Source organism: Hemitrygon akajei, chromosome 24 (genome assembly GCF_048418815.1).
Source record: "Hemitrygon akajei chromosome 24, sHemAka1.3, whole genome shotgun sequence".
Classification (NCBI taxonomy): Eukaryota; Metazoa; Chordata; class Chondrichthyes; order Myliobatiformes; family Dasyatidae; genus Hemitrygon; species Hemitrygon akajei.
In genome coordinates this window covers 12,963,468-12,982,103 of record NC_133147.1, presented here as the reverse complement: position 1 = coordinate 12,982,103, position 18,636 = coordinate 12,963,468, and the positions used below count along the sequence as shown (strand labels likewise).

The 18,636-nt window shown below is 43.3% G+C and overlaps 1 long non-coding RNA gene across 1 annotated transcript; it reads right to left on the bottom strand.

The window, feature by feature from the left end:
* Nucleotides 1–4,623: 4,623 nt before the first annotated feature.
* On the bottom strand, nt 4,624–13,087 carry LOC140715879 (uncharacterized). The gene is made up of 3 exons (XR_012096203.1): nt 9,598–13,087; nt 8,578–8,673; nt 4,624–6,100 (listed from the first exon to the last, which is right to left on the bottom strand). It is a non-coding gene; the product is annotated as an uncharacterized lncRNA (long non-coding RNA).
* Between the last annotated feature and the right edge of the window lie 5,549 nt (nt 13,088–18,636).

The following is an 18,636-nucleotide window of genomic DNA, read 5'->3' as shown; positions in this document are numbered from 1 at the left end:
CGGTCCCACTGCTTTCTCAAATTCCGGAACATCTGCCGGTATGCCTCTGGATCCAACTCGTAACTCCTCAGTATAGCCCTTTTCACTTCATCATAATCTTTAGCCTCATTCATAGACAATGCAGAATAGGCTTGCTGAGCCTTCCTCTTAAGTACACTCTGTGACAGAACAGCCCACTTCCTCTTAGGCCAGTCCTGATTCATAGCAACTTTCTCAAAATGGAGGAAGTACATATCAACATCCATCTCCTCGAACGGGAATACCAACTTAACCTCCTGACCAATCTTGAACCCTTTGTCTGGGTCCGCTGCCTGGTCCCCTCCCTTCAATGCCTTTAACCTTTCTTTTTCCAGCTCAAACTGCTTCTCTCTTTCCCTTTCCCCCTCTGCCTTTCAGCTTCTTCTCTCTGCCTTTCTGCTTCTGCCCTCTGCCTTTCAGCTTCCTCTCTTTCCCTCTCTGCCTCCAGCTTCCTTATCCGGAACTCAAGCTCCCTTTTCCTTTCCTCCTCCCTTTCCTCTTTCTGTCTCTCTACTTCCAACTGTTTAATTCGGTACTCATGTTTGTACTTTATTTTATCTGCCTGAAGCTGAACCTCAGCCTCAGTAAGTAGTTTACCTTCAAAAAATAACTCCAACGCCTCATCTTCAAATTTCCCCTCGGCTACATAATGATGCACTATTAACAGCTGGACATGAGCCTTCTTCATGCGAGTGGTCACCTTAATCTTTAACTTCCGAGCAATTCCCAGCAGTACATCCCTTTTAACCTCGTCCAGTCCCTCAGGGGTTAGATCCACCACAAACTTATTAAACTCAAACTCCATTTCTGCTGTCCACTTCTTTGGTTTCCCACACAACCAAAGCAGATAAGGGAATGCACCCCAATCAATTCACCAGCCCCCAATTTGGTAGTCAAATCCCGGACGAGCCCCCAATTTGTTGTGTACCCCGTAATTGAGTTAACAGACCAGCAGAAATGGAATGATACATTGGAGTCTGGTGGTACTGTAATGAAAGGTGTTTATTAGTAAACTAAGCAATACAATATCAAAAATGCAAATATACATATAAAACAGGTTAGCAATAATAAAAACAGAAGTGTAGGAATAAGAATCAACAGTACAAAACAAGCTCTATCGAAGTCTAGGGGTAAATGAATTGTCATAAGAGAACATAGAGTTCAGTTCAGTTCATGCTGAGGTAGTTGTTGTTGTGTTGCAATGTTGGAGAGAGAGAGAGATCGAGCAAGAGATGAGCAGATGCCGCAGGCAAACCTTCCGTCATCTTCTTGTTCCATTGTACTGTTGGGGTCATTGGTTATGACCCTTCCATTCCAGGCTAGACCATTCTTCAGCGTTGGACTCGTCACCCAGGCAAGGATGGACACACACACAAGTCCCCACCTTCATCCACTGTACACCGGACTAATTCTCCTGAACCGATCCTCCAGGCCCCCACCTTCCTGTGGGTGCACAACACTCTTTCAGTGTCCACTGGTGTGTCTGAGGGTGTCTCCGCAGACCCGTCTTTTATCCCCACTGACGGGGTATCAGCCATCCATCAACTCAATATGTTCATGTCCATCAAACTAGGTCACTCCCTGCTGTCTCAGCAAGAATGTTAATGAGCAAAGAAGTGTCCTTGTAGCCAAAAGATTGTTTACCTTTCCATCAGTGAAGAAGCCATAATACTTAAATCATTCGTCTCTCTCTCTCTTATCTGTAGCAGGTGTCTCTACCTCTGTTCTTCATCTCTCTCTCTCATTAGCAGCATAGTTCCAAAGGGGGGGGGGGGGGTTAGCTCTGGACCCCATTGCCATTTGGTTCATTCAGCGCACATAACACATGCCTTACAATATTTAATAGAAAAACACTTCAGTTTGATATTTATGTATGATTTATCTGTTAATGGTCTGTTAAAAGGATGCTGTATTGATGGGTGGGAACTTTCATAATACTAAGGCCCCTGCGCACACACTGCTGATGCACAGGGTAGATTTGTAGTCTATGAACTATAATTCCCTGCTACATGCGCCCTCGTGTCAATGGTATCGCAGAAGTGATGGTACATTCTTTGAGAATGCACCGATTTCACCTTCCTGATAGAGCGGGAAAGCACAGCTCTTGCTTCCCCGAGAGCTGACGCATCTCCCAGTCTAGAAGCCGCATCACCATCCCTCTGCCTGGCACAGACCTCGACAGTCAGCCATGACTTCTGATTTGCCCTCACCCGGATGTGTTTCGTGGTGTTAACATCCTCCGTTCACTTCTCCATGTGGTTGGTCACAGAATCCACATATTCCTCATTCTCACAGGTAGCAGCCTGCCTCAACATACTCCAGTCTGTGGAGATTCGGAGAGACGCAGCGATTCACTGCCTCTTCAACTCTGTGGGATTGAGCATGAATCATCACACAAGCAGGAAACAGCTTCCTTCTGGGTTGTTCCAGGGGTGTAGCTGTCGCCTCCGGCCAAGGCAGCACTTTCAAAGCCGGCTAGGTCATTGCCCAGGATTAGGGTGACCCTCTGCCTGGTAGCGAAGGCCTTTACCCCGGCTGTGACGGACCCACTGACTAGGTCTGACTGTAAATGGATCGCGTGTAGAGGAACTTTGAAACACCCCATCTCAATTCCCTGACCCACAAAAAAAAAAGTGCCCTCAGAAAAACCTCGTGCGTGGATCAAAGACTGTATCACGCAACATGGTCACCGAGACTCGTCCGCCTGGCCTACCAGGCTTAGAAACTAGCCCATGAAATAAGAACGGCTCATAGCTGAGATCAGACTCCCAAATCAGCAGGTGCCCGAGGAGCACCACGGACAGTTTTAATCAGACCCACACTCTCAGACTGGTCCGACTTTTGCGTACATCTCAAGCAATCAGCAATTAAATGACCTGACCTGGGACACTTAAAAAAAAAACGCTTACGCTGTTCCTTAGTACGAGGTGAAGTCGGAGTAGGCTATTTCTCATCTTGAGCCTGAGCGACATTGAGCCCCTTCTCACTGCTCTGAGGATGCTCACTGCTTTTACACTCGATATTGAGAATATCGTACAGATCTCTCTCTCCCCTTCTCACTCTCTCCGTCCCCTCTTTCTCTCTCCGTCCCCTTCCCTCTTTCCATCCCTCACTCACCCTCTCCATCGCCTCTTTCTCTCTTTCCGTACCCCTTCCCTCTTTCTGTCCCCCTCTCACTCTCTCCCCGTCTCTCTCTTTCTCGCTCTCTCTCTCTGTCTCCTCCTCTCTCTCACTCTCTCCATCCCCACTCACTCTCCCCCTTTGTCTCTCCCCCTCTCCCTCTCTCCCTCTCTCTCCCCCTCTCTCCCCCTCTCCTCCTCTCTGTCCAGCTTTCCTTGGCTGTGCCGTTTCGCTGTCATTCGCCACGTAGAGCGCTGCTGGACCCGGCTCCTTGTCAGGACTATTCTAGTTGGGGTTTAGAGAGCGCAATTTAGAGAAGCCTGCATCCGGGAAGAGAGGGGGCCACTGGGGGAGAATCAGTAGTTAACGAATCGCGCTAGTTTCTCTAACATGGGTTTCCGTATTGTGGATTTTGGCTTTTGGATTAGGTTGCTCTGCATCATTTCGGTAAATACTGTAAATATACTGCAAGAGTTGTTTTCGTGTCACAAACAACACCAACACCAACACCAGGAGTGGACTTGTTTTTATGTTCCTTCCCCGACACCCCCAGACTTGAGCGAACAGGGGATCCTAACAGTAAGTGAGATACTTAAAGAGTTGTTTGTTTCAGTATTTACCAAGGAAAAGGATGTGGAGGACCAGGAGATCAGTGCAGAGTGTATACTACCATAGGGAGTTTAGAGATCAAGGAAGAAGAAGTGTTGGGCCTCCTAAGGTGGATATGTCCCCAGGACCCGATGAGATTTACCCTAGTTATTGAAAGAAGCAAGAGACAAGATTGCCAGACCCTTGACCGGTATCTTCATGTCCTCTCTAGCCACAGGCAAGGTCCCACAGGACTGGTGAGTGGTTAACGTTGTACCTCTGTTTAAGAAGAGAACAAGGGTGAATCCTGGGAACAATAGACCAGTGAGCCTCACATCGGTTGTAGGGAAAGTGCTGGAAAAACTCTTAGGGATAGGATATATGAACATTTGGATCCCCATGACCTAATTAGGAAGAGTCTAGGTAGGAGGGATTAGTGTTTGGGTGTTTTTGATTTAGTTTTTAACTGATTCGGCCCACATTGAGGACCATAAGTCCTGTTCCTGTGCTGTACTGTTTTATATTCTATGATTGTTTTTTTTCTGCACAAGATGGGGTGTAGAAGTTTGGGGTTTGATGTCCTTGTTTCCGTTTGCACTATTTGGTTTTTTTGTATGAGGGGGACGGGTTTGGGGTTTGATGTGCTTGTCGCTGTCTGCACATTTTTTTTTGGCTGGAGGGGTTGGTTTGGGGTTTGATGTTCTTGTTGCCATTTGCACGATTTCTTTGTGTGAGTGTGTTGGGGGAGTGGTTGGTGATGGTTTTCTTTGAACACCGCCCACAGTTTTTTTTGCTTCATGGTTTCCTGGAGAAGACAAATCTGAGTTGTATACTGCAGATATACTTCGACAATAAATGAACTTTGAATCTTTGCATCTTAAATCTTGAATTTATTATCAAAGTGCATATATGATAACACACCGTATGTTAAACTCGATCAATTTTCATCCAAGCAATTATAGGCAGAAAGAAACTCAACAGAATTTTACAAAAACCTATACATAAGCAGACAAGCTCTGACAAACAACCAGTGCAGTGATGTCAGCAAATTGCACTGATGTCAGCTGCAAATAAATGAGGTAAAGTTTAGATGTTTAGAACACTATGAGAGGTGTAAATAAGGTAGTTTTTACTGTGGGTCTGAATAACTAATACCAGAGGATATGTAAAGTACTGTGCAAAATTTTTAGGCACATAACGAGGGTGTCTAAGACATTTGTACAGTACTGTAGTAATTTTATGTATTGCACTGTACTAGTGCTACAAAAAAACAACAAATTTCATGACATATGTGAGTTATGATAAACCTATTCCAATAGGGGTCTCTATTATGGACTGAGAGTGGGAAGGGGGCAGGGAGAGGGGAATCACGGTTGGGAAAAGGGGAAGGGAGAGGGAATGGAGCTGGAAGTACCAGAGAAACATTCTATACTGATTGATAAGCAAATTGACCTTTGCTGGTGTCTCAGGGCTGGGTGTGTCTGCACCTACATAACCCCCACCCACCCCAGAACTCCTTCCCTGCGACCTGTGCCACACCCTTCCCGTGACGCTCTGCCCTCACTCTTCCCAACATCAGTTGCTCCCGCCAGATTTACAAGCTGGCTTTCCACTTCACAAAGACAAATACAGTACTGAGCAAAAGTCTTGGGCACCCTAGCAATATATACATGCCTGAGACTTTTAGCTGTATTTAAGCTGAAGTTCTGTATTTAAGATGATAGAAGGGGGAAATGTCTAATACCTTTAAGGTGAGAGGAGATAAGTTCAAGGTGAGAGGTGGGTAAGTTCAAAGGAGATGTACGTGGCAATTTATTTTTACAGAGTGGTGGATACCTACAATGTGCTGACAGAGGTGGAGGCAAATATGATGAAGGCATTTAAGATGCTCTTAGATGTTCATACAAAAAGTGCAGGAAATTGAGGAATACGGACCTTTAATATGCAGAAGAGATGAGTTAGACATTTAATTCCTATTTTTATTGATTCAGCTCAATATTGTGGGCCATAGGACCTGTCCCTGTAATGTACCATTCTATGTTTTATGAAAAAATAAGAGATTTTCAGCATTTCCAACAATATCTGGACAAGCAGATTCCAAAAGACTGTTCAGATGATGTGAGGAGCATCTTAAACATCAGATGACAACACAGAAGTACATTCCAAAAATATATTTAGTCCAAAATTCAATGAATTAGGATCACAATCCAACATAAAAGTGTGTGAAAAATTAAGCTTGCAAAATCTATTCATAAATGGAATATATATATATCATTCCATTGTTTTATAAGTTGTATTAATAATGGACCAAAGATACGTGACTTCTTTAGAAGATCTCAGGTCAATTGCTTCAATTTGTTGAGAATTTTAACATCTGAAAAGGAAAACAAAGAATTTTAGGATTGGTGGAACTAATGTGCTCAAGTTGATAATCAGGAATAGAACTTCCTGATTCAATCCAGAATAGAAATATAATTTATGTATATATATTTATCTTGTGTATATACTTACACAGGCCATCTTCTCTACCACTTGTCCTCCACCCCTTCTGCAAGGCTCCACCCTCACCATTCCCAACATCATTTCCTCCTGCCAGATTTACAAAGTCACTTGCCGCTACACATACTGTCCAAAAATCTTAGGCACTTTAGGGAGGTACTGTATTTGTGCCTAAGACTTTTGAACAGTACTGAATATTTCCAAAGAAAACAATGTTCCTTCAGACCAAGGTGGACAACGTAGTACATGTAACTCGCACACAACACCTTACGCAATATTACCACATATAAATTAACAAATAATAAGGTGCATTTATAACCCAAGCCAAAAAGTAAACCGTATAATGTTACAGGCGCTTCATACATGTTGAAACCAGGGTGGTGGCAGGGAATTCAGTAGTCTCATAGTCTGGGAGAAGAAGTTGTTTCCCATCCTTATCCAAACACTTTTGTACTTTCTGCCTGATGGTAGGGTGTCAAAGAGATTGTTGGATGAACGGGAGGTATTCTTGAGAATGTTAGTGTGAGGGTCACTAGCGAACTCAAGTGGAGGGATCACAGAGAGATGTTGGCAATTCAAATCAAACTAACTATTTATTACAGAAATTAACGAGAAAAACTAACAAGAGCTCAGGCAAACTATATGAAAAAAAAAATCACTGACGATACATAGAAGAACTCAGTCTGAGTTTCACCCGACAAAGAACCACAACAACCCAACAGAGAGGGGTTGGCATGCCCCCCACCAAAATACACCCTGGAAAACGTAGGAATTCTGGACATAGACAATACAGCGCTAATTAAATTATCGCAAATTGAATAAAAGTGATAAATACAAAGAGAGCTTAACAATCTCCATGATCCCACTTGCAAATCAAAGTGAAAACCCAGAGTTAATGAAAAGACAAACAGTTGCACATAAAAGGTAAACAATCCAGGGAAAACGCATACTAACAAGGTGACACCAAGAAATTACAGTCCACATACAAACTTCTAAAAATCCCTCCTGTTTCTTTAAAAACAACCCCTGCTTCTGACATCTCAGTTGACTGGAAGAGCCTGTTTCCATGCTCTGTAACTATGTATTCATTATTGTACTTCATAGATTTATTTTGTCTTTGCATTGTACTGCTGCCATAAAATATCAAATTTCACATCAAACAAATCAGTGCTAAAAATCTGAACATGGCATTCCTTTTAGACTAGTGAGATTAGCATCAGATATTTTATGGGATTATAGATAATCGGACCTCAGCAAACTGATTAATTTGTGAAGATGGAGGCGACTGATACAAGTATCTGATTAGCTACATTACATCCAAGGTAAACTTGAATTAAACTTTCACTCATCTCTGCACTTTTAAGGCTCTCAATGCCATTTGAACCAGGTTTTCCTGTATGGTTTGATCTCAGTAGCCACTTTTTTGGGTACAACTGTACACCTATTCGTTAATGCAAATTTCTCATGAGCCAATCATGTAGCAGCAACTCAATGCGTAAAGGCAGCAGACATGGTCAAGAGGTTCAGTTGATTTTCACACCAAATATCAGAATGGGGAAGAAATGTGATCTAAGTAACTTTAACCGTGGAATGATTGTTGGCGCCTGACAGGGTGGTTTGAGTATCTCAGAACTCCTGGGATTTTCACAAACAGCAGTCTCTAGAGTTTACAGAGAATGGTGTGAAAAACAAAAAAAAACATCCGGTAAGTGGCAGTTCTCTGGGCAAAAATGCCATATTAATGAGAGAGATCAGAGGTGAATGGCCAGACTGCTTTAAGCTGAAAGGAAAGCAATAGTAACTCAAATAATCAAGTGTTAAGAGCAGTTTTCAGAAGAGCATCAGAATGGTCAATAAATGAGATCTGAGAGACATTGACCGTGGAATTAATGTTGGTGCCAGACAGGGTGGTTTGAGTATCTCAGAAAATGCTGATCTCTTGCTATTTTCACAACAGCAGTCTCCAGACTTTACAGGAATGGTGTGAAAAACAAAAAAAAAAAATCCAGTGAGTAGCAATTCTATGGGTGAAAATGCCTTGTTAAGGAGAGAAATCAGGGGAAAATAGTGAGACTGGTTCAAGCTGAGAGGAAGGTGACAGTAACTCAAATAACCACGTGTTACAACAGTGGTGTGCAGAAGAGCATCTCTGAATGTACGACACATCAAATCTTGAAGTGGATGGGCTACGGCAAGAGAAAGCCATGAACATACACTCAGTGGCCACTTTATTGGTATCTTCTTTACCAAATACAGTGGCCACAGAATATTTCTCTTAATTGCTACAAAAACATCTTCATAAAATGCAACTAAAAGTATATTTAAAAAGTAAAGAAAGGCATTCCAACATACACTGTGGGGAAGCTGGCAGCTGATGCAATTCCACACTGATTATGCTTGTTTCTTGACATATAGATGTATCCGCCATCACCCCAAGTTGTGCCCCAGCTAGGAAAAACAAAACATTCATTAAAATCCAATTTTGGTAATCATACTTACAAGAAGTTAACTTTATTTATCACATATGTAGTACTGTGCAAAAGTTTAGATGCATACATAAAGCTAGGATGCTAAGACTTTTGCACCGTACTGTATTTGTCAACGTGGAACAGGGAGTGAGTTTGTAAATTTGGCGAGGTGAGAGCAGTGCAGTGGTAGCGCAGTACAGCGCAGCCACAATTACTCTCGGCAGATTTACAAACTCATTTTCCGCTCCACTTTGACAAATACAGTAACTCAGTACTTTGCAATTCGTGCCTGACTTTTTCACAGTACTATATATATATTGTATATATAAAATTGTATATCCTATTATAATTTAATGTATTACTATTAAAATTCAATACATTCAGCACATTATGGAAGCAGAACAGCTGAAGTCATTCACTCAAAATGCTGGAGGAACTCAGTAGGTCAGGCAGCATATATGGAAATGAATAAACAGTCAACATTTCGGGCCAAGACCCTTCTTCAGGGCAAGTTATTGTTTAAAAATTCAGGACTGGAATGACCCGGTGAATTTGAAATAATATATGGGCATTCAGAGGCATTTTATAAAGTTCCTTGCAAAAGGCGGTTAGAGTTGCAGGTCGTGGAATCGAAAGCAAGTTTTTGAACTGAGAGAGTAATTGGTTGAGCCTCAGGAGGCTTGGGGAAGGAGAAAAACATGTATTTACACTGTTCGGGTGTGATTGGTGAGGTCCCACAAGGATCAGTATTGGCCATAACCAATGACTGTACTTTTTAAACAATGCAGATGATGGAGTGTATGGGGTGTCTAGGGAGGGGTAGTATCCCTGGTGGGGGGCCTGCCACGCCCTTTTTCAGGGAAGCTCATCTACCTTTGGTCTGCACCTGTCACTCGGCTCTCACCCGTGGCTCCAAGTAGCTGTAACATGCGCAGCGGCCACACCCCGGTAAACCGCCTCGGCAGACGGGCCAAACCAGGTGAGGGTAGCCGATGGGTCTTCAACCCTTGGTGAGGTAGAGGGTCTGCCTATCCCAGTGTGTGAAGTCTGGCCCTGGCGGATTGAGCGGAAGAGACAAATTAATGGTCCAACAGTCAAGAAGGCAGGTCCAGCAGGCGTTGTGGAGCGCGAAGAGCAAGACAGGACCCTTAGACGTCCTGGTCATCCACTGCAGCAGGAGAGGTCTCCAGCCGTAACGGTTGTCCATGCCACTGGACTAAAGTCTCTTTGGCCGAGAGAGTGGGATTGCCCCTGTGCAATGGCTGTTCTACTTAAAACTCTGTCACGCACAGGTTTCAGATGATGGAATACTTGCTGGTGTCAGGCCAACCATTCTATCAGCTGTTGGGACAGAAGAATTAGACCATAAGACTGTAAAACTATGTGTTCAAACTTAAAAGTGCATTGTATTATCAAAGTATGTATACTTCATACAAGCCTGGGAGTCAGCCCCTTACAAGCAGAGAAACCCGAAAGAACCCATTCAAGGCAAACACTCAGAGCGGCAAGAGAGAGAGAAAAATGTGGAACAATACAAGCAAGCAAACAGCATTCAGAACTGAAGATCACAATGCCGAGCATCACTGCACCCGATCTAGACGCCTACTAGTTGCAGGCCACAGCCTCAGTCCTGCACAGATTTGAGCAAACGCCATGGAACAGGTGGGATTCTGGCGGCTCTGGAAATCCCCAGGGGCTTTGGGATCCAAGGACATTACAATATCATGAGCAAGTAAAACCATCCTCCAGGAGGACCACAACCTTGTCGTTGGGTTTGGAGGCTTGCGTGCCTCAGTGACCCGGAGAGCTGTGCTGGCTGGAGTCGGGGCTTTGTGGCTCTCGGTGGGGTCACCCAACCCAAACAGGTCACAGGGTGGAGGCCAGACTGAGAGCGGTTCGCTGGTCCTCTAGGTTTGGGGTTTCAGCGCAGGGCTAACGATCCTGACTGGCAAAACAAAACTGTGACAGGAACAGCAATGAAGAATCCTCCTACACCCGAGTGCGATGGTATTCCTGAGTCTCCACCCGGGACTTACATGACTGACGGCAGTGAAAACCGAGAGGAAGCTACCGACACAAAGAAGGAAGCCGAAAATGCCGCCAGAGATGGAGGGCCTTCATTGCTGCCCTAAACGCCAGTGGCATAATGGGAGAGCCATCATCACTATCAGGTAAAATAATATGAAAGGATACAAATCAAATGATCTGGTTCTAAAGGACATGACGATATGAGGGCAGAAGTTATGTTAGATCCATATAAAGCTAAATTTTACATCCCACTCTTTTTTTAATTTTAAATGGGTTTCTGGTACTGTAAGAGCCTGTGATCTGCAGTTTATCATATTTGACTTTCTGCCCCGTTGCTTTCAGGAATCTACAATGAACCACAATGCAGTAGATATCATCTTGCTCTCACTGCTCTTGTCGTTGGATATGGGTTGTCATGAGGATGTGACCACTGGCTGGTTAAGAACAGGTATCATGTAAACCCATACATTGTGAATGTTGTATACAATCCTTAAAATCTATTGAATCCTGTCCGTGTCCGGAAATATATTGTTCTTTCAATTCTGAGTATCTCTGATATCCGGGCTGGCGGGGTAGAGATTTGTCTCCACGAAAGGTGGTGGCTTTCCCTTTCCTCTGCCAGCCTGTAAGTGGGCAAGGTGTAACACTGCATAGCGGCACCCCCTCCCCGCTAATCAGGGTCATGTGAAACCATGGGAGCAGGTGGTGGGTGGTCGAATGAGCAGCCGGTGCACATCCCAAGTCCTGGTTATGCAACCACTGAGCAGTTCTGGGCTCCTTATCTATGAAAGCATGCGTTGACATTGGAGAGGGTTCAAAGGAGGTTCACGGAAATGGTTCCGGGTCTTGAAAGGCTTAACATATCAGGAGCGTTTGACGGCCCTGGGCCTGTATTCACTGGAATTCAGAAGACGGAGGGGCGATCTCATTGAAACCAATAGAAAAGGCCTCAATAGAGTGAATGTGGAGAGGATGTTTCCTATGGTGGGGGAGTCTAAGACCACAAGACACAGACTAAGAATGGAGGGATGTCCTTTTAGAATGGAGATGACGAGGACATTTTTTAGCCAGAAAGTGGTGAATCTGTGGAATTCGTTGCCACAGGTGGGCGTGGAGGCCAATTCTTTGGGTATATTTATGGCAGAGGATGGTAGATTCTTGATTAGTCAGGGTGTGAAGGGATACCAGGAGAAGGTAGGAGACTGGGGCTGAGAGGGAAATGGATAAAACATGATGAAGTGGCAGAGAAGACCTGATAGGCCAAACCCTGCCACAGTTGTCGAGCATCCCTCGTTGATTCCAGTAGCTCCACCTCGCCCATGAGATGCCTTTCTGGAGATCATACCTCCACCTCTTGAATCATTCTTGGTTTCCCCACTTGAATACCTCTGATCTGGGCCTCAGCAGCTTCAAGATTTCCTTGTTCATCCAGGGCTTCTCATAGGGGAAAACCCTGAGTGATTTGGCGGTGACACACTTATCCACATCTGTTTTAATAAAGTCAGTAACAAACCTGGTGTCGTCATTCAGGTCCTCACATGTGTTCTTGAACAAGGCCCAGTCTTCTGATTCAAGGTGATTCTGTAACCATTCCTCTGCCTCCCATGACCAACTGTTCGTCATCTTGATCTCTGGAGCCTTGCTCTTTAGGCTCTGTCTTTATGCAGGTAGTTGGAGTGCAGCCAAATGATCCAACTTGTCAAAATGCGGTCTCGGGATGAAGCGATAGGCAATCCTCATCATAGTGGTCTCATTTGTTGGGACCTCTGGTGCAATAGATTATGTGCTGGTGATAATTGGGCAGGGATTCCTTCAAACAGGCCTGGTTAAAGTCACCGACTATAATTTGGAATGCATCAGGAGAGGCTGCTTCTTGTTTGCAGACAACACTGTGCAATTTTGTGAGTGCTTGCTTGCAATCGGCCGCCGGTGGTATGTAAACTGCAGTCAGGATCATGGGTGGGAACTCGCGAGGCAAATAGAATAGTCTATGTTTAACCGTTACTTGTTCTAAGTCAGGGGACCAAGAAGTTGACATAACCCCAACATTCATGCACCATCAAGAATTGATTAAAACACTTACACCGCCACCTCTTTTCTTACCGGAATTTGAGGTCCAGTCCCTTCTGAAAATCATAAAACATTCTGGTTAGATAGATAGATAGATACTTTATTCATCCCCATGGGGAAATTCAACATTTTTTCCAATGTCCCATACACTTGTTGTAGCAAAAACTCATTACATACAATACTTAACTCAGTAATAATATGATATGCATCTAAATCACTAACTCAAAAAGCATTAATAATAGCTTTAAAAAAAAAGTTCTTAAGTCCTGGCAGTTGAATTGTAAAGCCTAATGGCATTGGGGAGTATTGACCTCTTCATCCTGTCTGAGGAGCATTGCATCGATAGTAACCTGTCGCTGAAACTGCTTCTCTGTCTCTGGATGGTGCTATGTAGAGGATGTTCAGGGTTTTCCATAATTGACCGTAGCCTACTCAGCGCCCTTCGCTCAGCTACCGATGTTAAACTCTCCAGTACTTTGCCCACGACAGAGCCCGCCTTCCTTATCAGCTTATTAAGACGTGAGGCGTCCTTCTTCTTAATGCTTCCTCCCCAACACGCCACCACAAAGAAGAGGGCGCTCTCAACAACTGACCTATAGAACATCTTCAGCATCTCACTGCAGACATTGAATGACGCCAACCTTCTAAGGAAGTACAGTCGACTCTGTGCCTTCCTGCACAAGGCATCTGTGTTGGCAGTCCAGTCTAACTTCTCGTCCAACTGTACTCCCAGATACTTGTAGGTCTTAACCTGCTCCACACATTCTCCATTAATGATCACTGGCTCCATATGAGGCCTAGATCTCCTAAAGTCCACCACCATCTCCTTGGTCTTGGTGACATTGAGATAACTGGATAACTGCGTCTGGCGTGTTTGCTGTTAACCAACAAACAATTGAGATCTGCCTCATCTGCCTCTGAAGCAGCAGCCTTGCCTTGCGATTGTCAACTTTATTTTTAAGCAACTGCACATTCGCCAACGGGATGCTTGGTAGAGGAACTTATAAATACGGCCTGGTATTTTGCTGAGCATTGATACCTTTTCTAATTCTAAATTTCCCAAATACCCTCTTTCAAAATCCAGGTCTCTGGATAATTTGCTGTAACACAAGGCTGGACAAACTTGGGTTGTTTTCTCTGGAGCGGCAGAGGCTGAGGAATTGGATGTCAGAGGGGAAGAAGCTGTTCCTGAATCACTGAGTGTGTACCTTTAGGCTTCTGTACCTCCTTCCTGATGATAACAATGAGAAAAGGGCATGCCCTGGGTGGTGGGGGCCCTTAATAATGGACATCACCTTTCTGAGGCACCGCTCCTTGAAGATGTCTTGGCTACTACGGAGGCTAGAACCCAAGATGGAGCTAACTAATTTTACAACTTTCTGTAGCTTCTTTTGATCCTGTGGAATAGTGACCCCCCATACCAGACGGTGATGCAGTCTTTCAAAATGGTCTCCATAGTATATCTACAGAAGTTTTTGAGTGTTTCAGTTGACAAACAAAATCTCTTGAAGCTCCTAATGAAATATGGCTGCTGTCTTGCCTTCTTTATAGCTGCATCAATATTTTGTGGACCAGGTTAGATCCTCAAAGATCCTGACAACCAATAACTCGTAATTTCTCACTGTCTCCACATCTGATCCCCTTATGGGGGATGGTTTGTGTTCCCTTCCCTTACTCTTCCAAGAAGTTCATAATCAGCTCTTTCATCTTAATGGCACTGAATGCAAGGTCGTTGCTGTGACACCACTCAACTAGCTGGTATATCTTGCTCTTGTATGCCCTCTCATATTTATCTGAGATTCTACCAACAATGGTTGTATCATCAGCAAATTTATAGATGGCATTTGAGCTATGCCTAGCCACACAGTCATGTGTATATAGAGAGTAGAGCAGTGGGCTAAGTACACACCCCTGAGGTGCACCAGTGTTGATTGGCAGCAAGGTGGAGATATTATCACCAATCCATACAGATTGTGATCTTCTAGTTAGGAAGTCGAGGATCCAATTGCAAACAGAGGTACAGAGGCCCAGGTACTGAAACTTATCAATCAGGGTTGTGAGAATGATGGTGTTAAATGCTGAGCTATAGTCAACGAACAGCATCCTGACATGGGTGTTTGTATTGTCCAGGTGATCTAAGGCCATGTGAAGAGACATTGAGATTGGGTCTGCCGTAGACCTATTGTGGTGATAGGCAAGTTGTAGTAGGTCCATGTGTTCGCTGAGGCAGGAGTTCATTCAAGCCATGACCAATCTTTCAAAGCATTTCATTGCCATAGATGAGAATGCTACTGGATGATAGTCATTAAGGCAGCTCACACTGCTCTTCTTAGGCACTGATATATTTATTGCCTTTTTGAAGCAGGTGGGAACTTCCAGCTGTAGCAGTGAGAAGATGAAAATGTCCTTGAATAGTCCCACCAGTTGGTTGGCACAAGTTTTCGGAGCTTTACCAAGTACTCCATCGGGGCCTGCTGCCTTGCGAGGGATCACCCTCCTTAAAGACAGTTTGACATCAACTTCTGTACGATTTGCCAAGAAGAATTGTTGACGTTGTTATATCATAAAATTTTCCCAAATGAATGACTAGATTTAGATTTAGGTTTGTTTAAGATCAGAGAATGTATACAGTATACAATCTGAAATTCTTACTCTTTAATGACGTCCACGAAAGAAGAAACCCCATCAAATGAATGATAGAACATCAAAGCCCCACTCTCCCCACAGAAGCAACAGCAAAACCATCAAACACCTTCAACTACTGGACCATTTCACCTTTCATTTCCAATAAGTTTAACCATAGGACCACTTCCTATTACACGTCCAACATCTTCAAACATTGGACCACTTCCTCTTTGACATCCAATAAATTTAACCATTGGACCAATTCCCCCTTGATGTCCAATAACATCAAACATTGGACCATTTTGCCTTCATTTCCAAAACTTTAACCATTAGACCATTTCCCATTACATGTCTAATGTCTTCAAACATTGGACCATTTCCTCTTTGATGTACAATGATTTTCACCATTGCACCATTTCACATTTTGATGTCCATTAACTTCAGCCATTAATCCATTTCACATTGAACATCCAATTATTTCAAGATGGGACCATTTCCTATTTGTTGTCCAATAACTTAAACCATTGGACTATTCCCCAGTAAATGTCGAATAACTTCAACCATTGGATCATTTCCTATTAAATGCCCAATAACTTCAACAATTGGACTATTTCACCTTTGATGCCCCATATCTTCAAATGTTGGACCATTTTGCCTTTGATGTCTAATTGCATTAACCATTGGACCATTTCCCCTTTGATATCCAGTATCTTCAACCACTGGACTATTTCCCTGTAAATGTCCATTTACTTCAGCCATTCAACAATTTTCCAGTAAATGCCCAATCATTTCAACCATTGGACTATTTTGTCTTTGAAATCCAGTAACTTTAACCATAGGACCATTTCTTATTTGATGTCAAATAACATCAACCTTTGGACCCTTTTCCATACTGATATCCAGAACCTACAAACATTGACCATTTACCCTTTGATGTCCACTAAATTCAACCATTGCATCATTTCCCAATAAATGTCCAATAACCACCTGTTGGACCATTTCCCCTTTGATGTCTAATAGGTTCAAACATTGGACTAATTTCCCTTGATATCAAATAACTTCAACCATTGGACTGTTGCCTTTGATTTCCAGTATCTTCAACCACTAGACCATTGCCCATTACATATCTAATGCCTTCAACAATTGGACCATTTCCTCTTTGATGTCCAATAAATTCCACCATTGCACCATTTCCTCCTTGATGTTCAATAACTTCAAACATTGGACCATGTCCCATTTGATATCCAATAACTTCAACCAGTGGACCGCTTTCTGTAAAGTGTCCAATATCTTCAACCATTGGAACATTTTACATTAAAATGTCCTATAAGTTCAAGCATTGGATCCCTTCCTGTTAAATGCCCATAACTTCAGCCTTTGGACCATTTCCCCTTTGATGTCCAGTAAGTTCAAACATTGAACCATTTCTCATTAAGTCTGCAATAACTTCAACCACTGGACCATTTCCCCTTTGATGTCCAATAAGTTCAACCATTTGACCATTTCCCAATAAATGTCCAATAACTTCAATAATCGGTCCACTTCCCCTTCGATATCCAATAACTTCAAACATTGGACCATTTCTCATTTGATGCCCAATAACTTTAGCTGTTGGACAATTTCCCATTAAATGTTCAAAATTTCAGCCATTGGACCATGTTCCTTTTGATGTCTAATAAGTTCAATCATTGGCTTTGATCTCCAATAACTTCAGTTTTACTTGAGATTCTTCATACCACTTGAGTCGCCTTGATGTGAAAGGCAGTCATTCTTAACTCCTATGTGAAATTCAGCTCCATGTTCTATGTTTGGACCAGTGCTGTGATGTAAAGAAAGTTTTTGGTACGTTGGCTTTCACAAGTCATAGTATGAGACTAGAAGATGGGATGTTATGTTGAAGTTATACAAGACTTTGGTGAGGCCTGATTTGGAATATTGTGTGTAGTTTTGGTCACCTGCCTACAGGAAGGATATAAATAAGTTTGAAAGAGTACAGAGAAAACTTACAAGGACGTTGCCAGGTCTGGAGGACCTGAGTTTAGAGGGTGTGTGCAGTCTCAAAAGGCTGGATAAACTTGGATTGTTTTCTCTAGAGCGCTGAAGGGAATTTCTGACACAGATTTACAAGATAATGAGAGGCACAGATAAAGTGGACAGAGAGTATCTTTTTCCCAGGGTTGCAGTGAAAATGTACAAAGATGTTGCTGGGTCTGGCGAAACTGAGTTATAAGGAAAGATATAATGGTTCAGAATGGACCAGATGGGCCAAAGGGCCTTTTTATGTGCCTTATTTTTTGGGTAGATGGAGCACGTCAGCCTGGGAAGGCAGTCCATCTAAGAGAGGGAAAACTCTGATTTCAAACCTCCGCTGCCTTGCGGCTTTACCCACTCATGGGAAAGGCTTCGGGAGTAAACCCTGAGGACAAATCCGGAGCTGGAGTCCCTAAGGCAGTCCGACGTTGTCTTCAATCTCGTTCTGGCAACTCCTGCGATGACACCGGTGCCAAGCTGTATCGGCCCTTGCCCTTCCCTTGGACAACATCGGTGGCGTGGAGAGGGGAGACTTGCAGCTTGGGCAACCGCCGGTCTTCCATACAAACCTGCCCAGGCCTGCGTCCTGGAGAGGGTGCAGATCCACAATCTCACAAGACTAATGGATGCCACACATTTTTCTATGACTCTCTCAGTGTTCAGCCAAAATGATGAGAGCCTAAATAGTCTTGCGGGAGCCACGTATCTATTTTCTCTCTGTCTGTATTGTATTTTGTGTTGTGCATTTATAATCAGTAACAGTATTTGTCATGTGAGTTGGGGCCTAGTAGAAATAAGTGCGTATCATCATGTATTCAGACAATTGCGCCATTAGTTTAGCTAGAGGTAGACTGAGCAGGGTATGGTTATTTATTGTGTAGACCGCTAACTTTGCTTCTTTCACTGGTTTTGCTAATGTCACTAATATTGATCGCTCAACTTTGCTGGCTTCGTATTAATGGATGGAACGTACTTCTTTCGGCTTGGAACTCAATTATTTGAAGTGCATCATATGGTGTAAATTCCCAAACTCAGTCCCTCTACAGTTTTGTCTGGTTTATCAAGTAACTGTCTCTTATGTGCTACTGTATTTTTACATTGCTTTCCATGGGCATTAAAATGTAGGGAGCATGTTGTAATATTGAAAGCCAAACTATTCAGTTAAAAAGTTTCAAGAATAAACTGGTGA